The following is an 11,974-nucleotide window of genomic DNA, read 5'->3' on the forward strand; positions in this document are numbered from 1 at the left end:
CAGCCACTAAATTATGAATCAGGGCCAAAAAAAAAAAAAAAAAAATCCTTGCCAAACTATTTATGCTTTAGTACATTTCATTATCTGCCATTATTTTCCTTTCTTCCACCTCCATTTTTCCTTTTAGTTAAGGTGTTCTCTGGTAACATTTTTTTCATTGAATGTTTTCTAGTTTTCACTTTCTGAAAGCATTGGGGAAACCAGACACATGCACATATACACACACTGCTGAAGAAGCATTTTGAACAAACTGGAAATATTTTGAACTGAATCTGCAAGGTCAGATTTTTTTTTTTTAAGATTTTATTTATTTATTTGACACAGAGAGAGACACAGCGAGAGAGGGAACGCAAGCAGGGGGGGGAGTGGGAGAGGCAGAAGCAGGCTTCCCGCTGAGCGGGGAGCCCGATGTGGGGCTCGATCCCAGGACCCCGGGATCATGACCTGAGCCGAAGGCAGACGCTTAACGGCTGAGCCACCCAGGCCCCCATATTTTACCTTTCTGATTCCAGTTTCAAATCTCAAGGAAAGTTTTTCTTTGGTCTATTATGGGTTTAAATGGATTTAAATATCATTAGAAGACGATTATAATAAGAACCAAATATTATTAGACATACTCTCCCAACCCATTATTTTCTTCACATTCTGGCTATTTTGCAGTTGACCTTATGAAGCTTCTCATTCATTTCTTCCACATCCCTTGTAAAGAAGTCATTTTTTGTTAATGTTGATTATCTTCTTTGGAGTTTCAGTAGGTTACAATTTACCTTTCTCTGGAAATTCTTCGTGTGATTTTTGAGTCTAGCACCGATTTTCTTCTTACAGTAGGACCATTGGCATCAGGAGTCTTCAGCTTAACAGGCAGTGGATATCATAGTGGCAGTGAAATTACTGTGAATGGAGTTCATTTTGCTGATTAGAATACTCATCCACCCCTGGGGTGCCCTCTTCTATTGTCACCATCACTTGTCACACCTACACTGAAAGGAATGCAAAATGGTTATGTCAAAAGATAAAATTAGTCTCATAATAATTCACATGTTTAAAATACTTAGAACAAAAAAGAATATTCAGCCACCTTTTCTGTCACCGTTGTATATTAGCTTTGGCAACTGGATCTGACGCATTAGAACAGGAGGTGGATATCTGCTCTTCAGCAAGACAATACACATTTCACTCAAAGACTTGACTAGATTCTTTATGCTGAACTCAGGGAGATAAGCTAACTTTCCCTGAGTTGCCAAGGGCAACTTGATTGCACATGAAATTAGGAGCTACTCTGAGAAAATAATGTCTAGACACATTCTTATATTTCATTTCAGGGAAATATTCACCTTATATCTGTTACCTCCTACTGTCAAAACACTGCTGATGAATACTGCCTATCCCTTGAATCACCTATCTGAGCTCTATGAAGGAGTGAGCATAATAGAAGTGAATATTTCCATGTGGCAAGAAACTTCATTTCAGCATAAAATTGTCAAGTAGCACTAATACATTTGACTTCTCATATATGTATTTTTTATATTTGAAATTGTTGACACATGTTCAGGTTATGCCTCCACTTATTGCCTCAGAAATGTCATTCCATTGAAGATTTCCTCTGCCTCTCCCTCTTGCTTCTGTTATATATTCAATTCTTCTAATTACAATTCCAACTTTTTTTCATAGTAGATGGTAATTTATGCCACTTATTATATTCCCTATACTTAATTATGAAGAATCATAGTTACAATATGAATATGCCTGTATATAAGTGTGACTATGACTTTGACTGTGAAAGTTACAGGGAAGTAAGATACCAGAGATAGAGACGGTGAGCCCTCAGGCAGGCATTTTTATGTAGCTGTATCTTGGCAGTTTCCATGTCTCAACTTTTGGCATGGAGGTCTAGAGTCATTTACACTCAGAGTGAGTCAGAAACTAAAGAGGACTCATTAAAATAAAACTTACAAAAGACTGATGTATAAACCACATATTTTATGATAAATAATTGACAGGAAATCCTAATACTTATGCAAGCTCTTCGGGGTATAATCCAAATTCACCATTTGGAAAGTCTACACCAGAAATCAAGTTATACTTTGGAAATTGGTAAGTGATCCTGAGTTAGAGTAAGGGAGCAGATTGGAGGTGAATGGCACATCTGGCTCCACTGGGGTGCTCTTACCAACCATATAAGCATGATTGAGAGAGTACCTCTCCCGTAAGCAGATTGGAAACACACTGGCAATCATCTTTTTATGGCTCCTTTTTGAACTTTTCTTTTCTTTGGACTTTGGACAGACCATCCTTCTAATCCTAGTACTTTATTTCTCAGATACCCCAGGACATGTGTAAGTTTGACTTAATATGTCATGGGGTCTTCACTAGATTTCAAGACCCTGGCTTCCTGTATTGGGTCTTAGAGACATTCTTTTTTTTTTTTTTTTTTTTTTTTTTTAAGATTTTATTTATTCATCTGAGAGAGAGAGAGAGACAGAGCACAAGCAGGGGGAGAGGCAGAGCGAGAGGGAGAAGTGGGTTTCCCACCGAGTAGAGAGCCTGATGCGGGGCTTGATCCCAGGACTCTGGGATCATGACCTGAACCGAAGGCAGATGCTTAACTGACTGAGCCACCCAGGTGCCCCTTGTTCTGTTTTTTTTTTTGAAGATGGTGTTTGTAGTTATAGTGGTTCTCATGTGTCACATGCTAACTGTTGCCAATTCAGTAACTTTAGCTTATTTCAAGCTCTAGTGACACATGATGGGAGTCCCCTTTGTGCCTATTCAATCTCATGTGACCATCCCATGTAGCTTTCCCATACCCAGTTTATGAGTAGTAGAACCTTATTAATTACCAATGGGCTAAAGAGGATGAGGCCTTGCCTATTAACCTCCACACTGCCCAACACTTGCACATAGAGAAATCTATTTCAATGAGATAGAAACTATTCATTTTAGGGGTGCTTGGGTGGCTCAGTTGTTGGGTGTCTGCCTTCGGCTCAGGTCATGATCTCGGGGTCCTGGGATCGAGCCCTGCATCCGACTCTCTGCTCAGTGGGGAGCCTGCTTCTCCCTCTCCCGCTCCCCCTGCTTGTGTTCCCTCTCTCACTGTGTCTCTCTGTGTCAAATAAATAAATAAAATCTTAAAAAAAAAAAGAAACTATTCGTTTTAACCCTGAAAGTAGCATGACAGAATCGCTACAAAAGTGTACAGAGCACAGCTGAAAGAACTAGGAGTGGCAAACTCCCTCAGTATCGGGGACAAAGGGAAATGAGGATAGGGATGCAGAGAAATTTTGAAGTTCTATTGTTAAAAAAAAGAGTAATTGTGTTTAAAAAATATTCCCAAATTCTTTTCAGTAAGGTTGATGATTAAGTGGGGGAGGAAAACCTTTAAGGACTGAGGAAAAACTTGGGACAAACTGTGGAAAATGTGATAGGGAGATGTGAGAAAATGCCTCTTTCTTTTGTGATGTTAAATCCAGAGTTTCACAGGCAACTACTTGCAAGGACTCTTGATGGGTCGGTTAGCTAACTAGGGGACATCAGCCTGTTTTTGGAGGTTTCCAGAATTGTTCACCTTAAAGAACATGATTGATTGATTGATTGATTTATGACTTCCAGCAAAGCCAAGAGAGCCTGATGCTTCTAAGCTAAAATATCACAAGATAATATGAAGAAACGAAATGCTGAGATAATTAGAAACCTAAACAATTAAACTTACAAGAAAGAAGTTTGCACTCTCAAACTAACTGACCCCATCTTTTTACCCATAGAACCGCAAGAAAGAGTCTGGTTGTGCCTGTGTCTCTTACCTTTTTGTTCTTGTCTGTCACCATCTGTAATCTGTACCATAGAGGAGGGCCATTGTAGCTACACTATGAGAGTGTAGGAAAGAGACACAAATCTGAAGAAAATGCCTAACCTTTAGACAGTTACCTAAAACTTGTTATCCCTCTCTAATTTGCCAGCATGAATAGCAACTTCTTCAGATGATTATTTAAAATTAACCTGCCTTTCAGGTCAGTCCTCAAATTTGGAAGTAGATAACTGTATAGACTATGGTATCAAGACTATAGGTCTGTGGTCTATAGAAAGATGGAGTAGTTAAGACATTCATGTGGGGAAGAATGACATCTAAACTTTTCTTCAGAGGGTGTCATTCACTGATTACACAAACCATGCTCACCTAGGAAACAAGAAACACATACTTCAAATTATAAAGTTCAGGGACATGGTATGCAAGATGTAACAAACAAAAAATATTGGTTAAAATGTAACAAAACCATTCAAAATGGGGAGCTGAGCTCCTAAGAAACAAGGGAGAAACAAAGAGCCCCAAAATGAGGAAAATGAAAACCAGAGCAGGAAACATGAATGGAAGTTTGGACTGCCCTGTGAGAGTTTAAGGAGACTAGTAACAATGGATTTGGGTTTGGGTGGCTGGTGGGGACAGCAACTGGGATTCCAGTCAAGGGATGGTTTGGAACTGACTGTGTTGATTTTGCCTATACTGTATTTTTTATTAGCGCTCATTTCTGTTCAGTACTGTAAAATACATTTAAAATATGGGTCGACCAAGATAAATATCTGATAGAAGAAAAGGAAAAAAAGAATAAATGAAGGGAGGAATAAAAGAAGGTACATTTGTATATATACCTATCTATATAAGAAAAATGTAGTGTGTAAAGTACTTTTTGAGTACTTACGCTGTAAATTATCCTTTTTTTTTTTTTTATTCAGCTGGGGATTTAGTTTTCATTTAATGAGATCCTCCAACTATCACTCAATTTTTTTAAATCTAAAAAATGACATTTGAAGAACATGATCTATAACTTATTTAATTAATATATATTTAATTGCTTCAGGCACTTCAAAATATGAAACACTCAACCTTTATAAGAAATCACTTAGGGCTCAAATTCTAGCTCACAAACTATTTTCAAAGAGGATGAAAGAAACAATGAATCACTTTTGGCCATTCCAGTGAAAAATTCAGAATTAGAAACAAGGAATAAAAACACTGAAAATCTCTATTACTTCACTCATCTCTGATTTTGTTTTTGACCTTGTGAAAGTTCCCTCTGTGTTTTAGTTCTTTGCTTTTCAAAATGGAGTGTTTTTATTTTCCCCAGCAGTTTTTCAAAGAGGAGCTATCTAATGCACAGCTTTAAATAGTTTGGGGAATGAAGCAAAATATGAATTATTAAATAAATAACATCTAATGTTTATAGCCTAGAACAAAAATATTGTGGGTATAAGAAAAAAAAATCTTTCTGTTCTGTTTCTAATCCTGGAGATGAAATGTTCTCTTCTGTGATTCCATTCTCCTCCTGACCCAAAGAATGCAAGGAGATTTCATCAGGATGAAAACTTTATGATTATCTGCTCATAATAAGGGAGGATCAGGGTGAATACGTGAGAAACACCACAGGAAATATTAATAATTCCTTCCTATTTTTTGTTTTTGCCTCTCCTTTATGGGCCCAATTAAAATGTTATTTAAATTTTATTGGAACAGTTGTTTATACTTTTGCTGAATGAGCATTTTAAGCTATGCAAGTAGGCAATGAGAAATAGATTGACTATTCCACCCACTCTTAAACCTATAAACATGTTGAGACTTTTCACAACAATAATCTAAGAGGAATGTCTGTATTGGGCGCTATTTATCTAACAGTTAACACCATAGGAAAAAGCAACATAAAATATTAAATTACTCAGGAATTATGTCATTTATTTTAGAAAGCCATATTTATATGCAACTAATGAATCATTGAACACTATATCAAAAACTAATGATGTACTATACAGTGGCTAACTGAACATAATAAAAAAAAACATGATAAAGAATCAAAACCTAAAAAAAAAAAAGCAAGCTATATCTTTTTCTTTTACATAAGGGATTAGCTATATCTGTCAGTCCATCCATCAATCTATATATCTATGTTCACAACTACATCTAGCTTTTTACTTCATAATCTTGGATTCTAGTTGTATTAAGAGTCTCTGCCTTACTCACTTTAAATAGAAAACACATAAAAAGGCAATTTCTTTCACTTTCACCTGGCCTGGCACAATATGGGGTTCCAGGACTTTTATTAGAGAAGGAGTTGCATAACTTTCTTCATTTCTCTTTCCTCTGGGCTACATCTTCATGGCTGTGTGCTGGAAGTCATCACAGGAATTTCCAGCCGCATTTTCTGAGCCTTTTGGGATGGCCTGGAATTCCAGTCACTGGATGTGTCTTGGGTTTCTTCATTTTCTGGGGGGAGAAGCCCATAGTGGCCTTGAAAAACTTTTTTTTTTTTTTACTCTTTTTTTACTCTGACTCATTAAAATGTGTTTCTCCTGATAAATATTATAGAAAGTGAAGTTACTTTAAAAATGAAATTTTAAATAAAAAGGAATCTTCTTTTACAATTTATGATTACAGTTACCTCTTTCAATCAATTACTATATACCTTCTCTTGTCTTCCTCTGGGTGTTAGAGGTCCCTAAGATATTTTTCCTCAATTATACTTTAGGTGATCCTTATCTTTGAGTGAAGGTCACAGGAGGTATTCTATCCTTCAGTTAGTAATCTATCATAAGTTAGAATTTTTCTTCAAGAAATGTGCTAATGGAGTATGAAATTGTTTCTTTTGGTTTCCCATATAATTTTCAATGAAGCTTGTATTGTGACAGGGTGACAGGTTATGGCTGTTCAGACCCCTCAATTTCCATAAATTTTTTGTTAAAGATTTTATTTATTTATTTGACAGAGAGAGAGAGAAAGGGAACACAAGCAGGGAAAGGAGAGAAGCAGACTCCCCACTGAGCAGGGAGCCCGATGTGGGGCTTGATCCCAGGACCTTGGGACCATGACCTGAGTCGAAGGCAAAGGCTTAACTGCCTGACCCAACCGGGTCCCCATCTATAAATATTTTTTACTATAAATAGAACAAACTGATGGTTGCCAGAGGGAAAAGAGTTAGGGGGGTGCACAAAATGGGTGAAGAGGAGGAGATAAAGGCTTCTAGTTATGGAATGACTAAGTCATGGGGATAAAAGCCACAGCATTGGGAATATAGTCAATGGTATCGTAATAGTGTTGTATGGTGACAGACGGTAGCTACACTTGTGAACATAGCCTAACCTATAGAGAAGTTGAATCACTATGTTGTACACCTGAAACTAATGTAACATTGTGTGTCAACTATTCTCAAATAAAAAAAAATAAAGTAAGTGTGATTCACTTTTATTGGATTACAGATGTGTGGAATCTGCTCATGTCATTGTAAGTCTTCAGTGCAATCAGGCAGACTTTTGCCCACAAATGTGAGTTATATATTGACTCATAAACTCTTACTCCTAGTTTCTTCTACTGAAAAGAAAGCTTTAAAAACTTCTTCATTTTGGAAAATTTTCAATATATCTATAAATAGAAGAGTAAGGTAAACCTTTGTGTATACTCATCTTCTAGCTTCAACAATTATCAACATTTTGGTAGTCATGTTTCATTGACCGCACCTGCCATTTTTCTTAAGCTAAAGTATTTGAAAGAAAATCCCACATATCATGTCATTCCTCCAATAATGTTATCAGCATGTGCATCTAACTCAGAACCTTTAAAAAAAAAAAGCACACACATCGCATTATTACTCAAAGTCGAAACTAATCTTTAAAATTCTTTAATAACCATCCACATTTATATGGGCCTAATTGTCCAAAGATGACCCTTTATTAGGGTTCATTTGCTAATATCAGGATCCAAATAAAGCCCAGATATTGCTTTTTTTGATTATTTTTTTATGGGACAGATTTGTTGGGGGAATTCAAGTTGTTTGTCCTTGTAGCACGTCCTGTTTGGATTATTGCTTCCAATGATGTCATTTATCTTATCCTACTATCACCCACATATCACACTGGTAGTTAGATCTAGAACTTTAATTAGATTTAGATTCAACTGGTGGGGAGTTCAGGAATGTTTCATAGGACATCAGATCAGAAGCCATGTGGTCTGTGGTTGTCTCACTTTTGGTGATGCTTAAGCTGATTTGAGATAATGCCAGTGTGATCCTTCTTTCATAAAATTTCTTGTCAAATTTTATTCAGTGTTTGCAGTAGATCATTGTCAAGCTCTATTATTTTATTAGGTGGTGTAAGGTGATAACTTTATAATTCTATCATCCCTTTTGCATTTATTAGCTAGAATGCTGATTGCTGATTGATTGATTGATTTTTAAGTAGGCTCTCTGCCCAGTGTGAAGCCCAAGATGGAACTTCAACTCATGACCCTAAAGACCTGAGCTGAGATCAAGAGTCAGATGTTTAACTGACTGAGCCACTCAGGTGCCTTTTTAAAAAATGAATTTTCACACAACTGTTTTTTTTTTTTATCTTGAAATACAATTTGTGCAGAATAGACACTATAAATGATTGATTTGTGCAGAATAGACACTATAAATGATTGATTTGTTCACTTTATTATTGAGTTTTCAAAATAATGAGTTCATACCCTGGTAACTTTCAATGGAGAGCCATGTGTTGTGTGTTTATGTGCACTTGGGGGAGAGTAGTATTTTGAATTCATAAATATTATGTTTGATGCATTTCATTTTTTTAAAAATTCAGTACTATTTTAACATTTCCTGCAGGACAAGTGTGCTGGTAATGAATTCTCTTAGTTTTTGTCTAAAAAAAAAAATCTTTATTTCTCTTTTATTTTTTGCAGATAATTTTGTTGGATATAGAATTCTAGGTTGGAGTGGACGTGTGCATATGTGTTTAACATTTTAAATATTTCACTCTGCTTTCTTCTTGCTTGCATAATTTCCTCTATAGATGAGATGTTTTCCTACACTGGCTTCTTTCAAGATATTATCTTTCTCTTTGTTTGCAGATTGAATATGATATACTTAGGTGTAGTTTTGTTGATATTTATTCTGCTTGGTGTTTTCTGAACTTTCTGGATCTATGATTTGATGTCTGTCATTAATTTTGGAAAATTCTTAATTATTATTATTTCAAATTCTCCCCTGAGACTCCAATTATGAGTATTTTTTTCTACCTTATGAAATTGCCCACAGTTCTTGGATGTTCTGAGGTTTTTTTTGTTTGTTAATTTTTTTTTTTTTTTGTCTTTTTTTTTGGCATTTCTGTTTGGGAGGATTCTAGTAACATATCTTTAAGCCCACAGAATCTTTCCTTGGCCATGTCCAGTATCCTGATGAGCCTATCAATAGCATTCTTCATTCTTGTTGCAAGAATTTTAATTTATAGCATTTCTTTATGATTCTTTTTTTAGATTTGTTGTCTCAGTATTTAGATTACCTGTCTATTCTTGCATGGTGTCTACTTTTTCCATTAACCTGTAACATATAAATCATAGTTATATTAAATTCCCCGTCTGATAATTCCATTATCTGTATCATATTACAGTCTGGTTCTGATGCTTACTTTGTCTATTCATATTGTATTTTTATTTGCCCTTTGTTGTGTCTTATAATTTTTGTTGAAAGTTGGACGTGTTGTATCAGGTAATAGGAACTGAGCTATATAGGTCTTTAGTGTGAGGATTAACGTTAATCCAGTTAGGAACTGGGCTATGTTTAATGTTTTCTGTTGCTAAGGTGTCAGATTTCGAATTTCTCTAGTGTCTTAGTATATGCTGTTCCTCATAACCTTGAACTTTCCTATATATTCCTCCTGAGAGAGAATTTGTGTCTCTCAGCTCTTCCAGATGTAATCTGCTGCAATTATACTGGAGCCCTGTTTGTGTGTTGATCAGATGGTAGAAAGAGGAAGAATTCTGTAATCTTATTATAGACACGTCTTTCCCTGGACATGTATCTTTGTGCTGTGATCTTTAGAAATGTTTCTCCAGTAGTTTACTTTCCCTTCTGTTCTTTCTTCCCTGTCTCACCTCTCATTTCCAATTTTCTTGGAGACTTGACTCCTATTTATTATTTTTTTTTCCTGTTTATATGAGATAGGAAGTACTGAAGTGGGAGGAATGCCCTTCCCAGCTGGGATGAAGCACTGGTAAAGCCTTTTTCCATAGAAAGCAGATCTTTATTATGGAGAGGGCTCTGGGCCATTTCACATGTTTACTTTTCCCTTCTCCTTCCAGAACCAGGAGGGGGCTTATCTCAGGTGTTCACCCTAAGAACCTGGTGGGTTTCCCAAAAGTCATGCCCATGAAGTATCCTTCCTAAGACTGTGGCATCCAAGAACTTTTAATTTTCATATTAGGCCACACTCAGCTTCCAGCAATTTGTCAAAATTGCCATTTAAGTCTTCCTACCAGTTCATACTCCATAGGTTTCTGTACAGGTAAGAAGATCTTGGCTGTGATTTCTGGATTCACCTGTTTCTACAGATTTCAGAGTTGTAGTTTGCTTTGAAACCTCAGTTCTCTGATAGGTCCAAGAAAAGTGATTAATTTTTTTTTTTTAGCAAATTAACTTATTTAGTACTTTTTCCATTCCATATCATCAGGAGGATTGATTTCAACTTTCCTTTTACCTACATCAGACCAGTTGGTACTCAAAACTGTACCACCAGACTCCATAAACGATTTGTTCATAGCACGTTTCACTTCATCAGAACCATCTGAATAGATCTGCTGAAATAATTTGTTTAAAGCTGCATCTCCCTCCAACTTCTCATTTTTTTCTTCTTCTTTGATCTCACCAACCAATTTATCCCAATTTCTTGTATAATGAGATGATGATGGATATAAGTTCTTTACATCTGCTATGAACTGTTTGGTTTAGGCATATCTCCTTGCCCCTCTAGCTTTTCCCATCTCACAGCCTCTGTCTTTTTCATTTTAATTTCAATCTTGGTTGAAAGTACTTTAAATGTGCTCTGTTCTGGGATTATAGGATGAAGAAGTCTCAGTTGCAAATTGTAATCCTCTCCAGAAGGAAGTTTCACCAAAGCAGACAACTCTTTTTCTGAAAATTCCACATTTACATTATTCTTCTGAACATTCTTGATCATAAGTGTAATGATTACTTGAGATTCTGTTTGATACCAGTCATACTTGATTTTTGACTGATGAGTCCTCTGGGATGCACACACCTCAGATTGTGATCCATTCTGGGCCTCTTGACACGTTTTAATCCAGACGGTGAAATCAGGATCTGCACTATCTAATTTCTGTCCTCCTATAAAAGTTTCTAAAGCAGCAGCATAGTTTTTTTCATGGTATTCACATATCCCTTTTCTCAGCATAGCAGTGGAATTATTTGGATTAAGTCCAAGAGATTTCTTTGCATCAGCAACAGCATTGCAGTAATTCCCAAGAAGAATGTGACAACAAGCTCTTTGACAATAATATTGAGCATCCTCTGGTTTCTGTTCCAAAGCCTTAATCAGCTCCTCTCACGCCGCCTGGGGGTCCTCCTCGATCAGAGCATCTGAGAAGCTCTGGAAAAACTTCTGGGCTCTTGCAGGTTCTGCTGCAGCTGCCGCCATCCCTAAAAATCGCTGTTGCTGTTAGAGCAGCTTCCTCCGAGGTTATGAGCTACACCGCCACCGCCCAACGGGGAAACTTCTGGAGAAGCACCAACCGAGCTTCCGTCCTAAGTAAAAAGTGATTAATTTTCACCTTGTATAACTTTTTCTTCTTGTAAGTTTCTTCTTCCAAGTTCTTTAAATATCAGAGCTGAAACTGGAAGTCAAATTCAGTATTCTTGTTGAACCCTCAAATTATTCCATCCTAGAACCATGGGAGAGTCAGCAAATTGGATTGCATATCATTTAGATATGACCCAATTTTTATTTTACTGATTCCTTGCTTTCTGGTAAAAGATATCTTAAGCTCATCTTGTACATTGTCCTTGCCAAACTTACCATGAGCAAGTTTTTAAAGGAGCCCTAAAAGTAATCATTAAAAAGCAAAACAAACAAATAAAAAATAAGATATCCTTGTTGAAAGTTAAGCTAAACTCTGTGGTGTTGCTGCCTTGGCATCTATATTGTTTGGCCAAGTGATCTA

At 36.5% G+C, this 11,974-nt stretch overlaps 1 pseudogene; it reads right to left on the bottom strand.

Annotated features, from left to right (window-relative positions):
• Positions 1-10,421: 10,421 nt before the first annotated feature.
• LOC118010262 lies at positions 10,422-11,503 on the bottom strand (annotated as a pseudogene).
• Between the last annotated feature and the right edge of the window lie 471 nt (positions 11,504-11,974).

This window comes from Mirounga leonina, unplaced genomic scaffold (assembly GCF_011800145.1).
Source record: "Mirounga leonina isolate KUSES-001 unplaced genomic scaffold, KU_Mleo_1.0 Mir_129, whole genome shotgun sequence".
Classification (NCBI taxonomy): Eukaryota; Metazoa; Chordata; class Mammalia; order Carnivora; family Phocidae; genus Mirounga; species Mirounga leonina.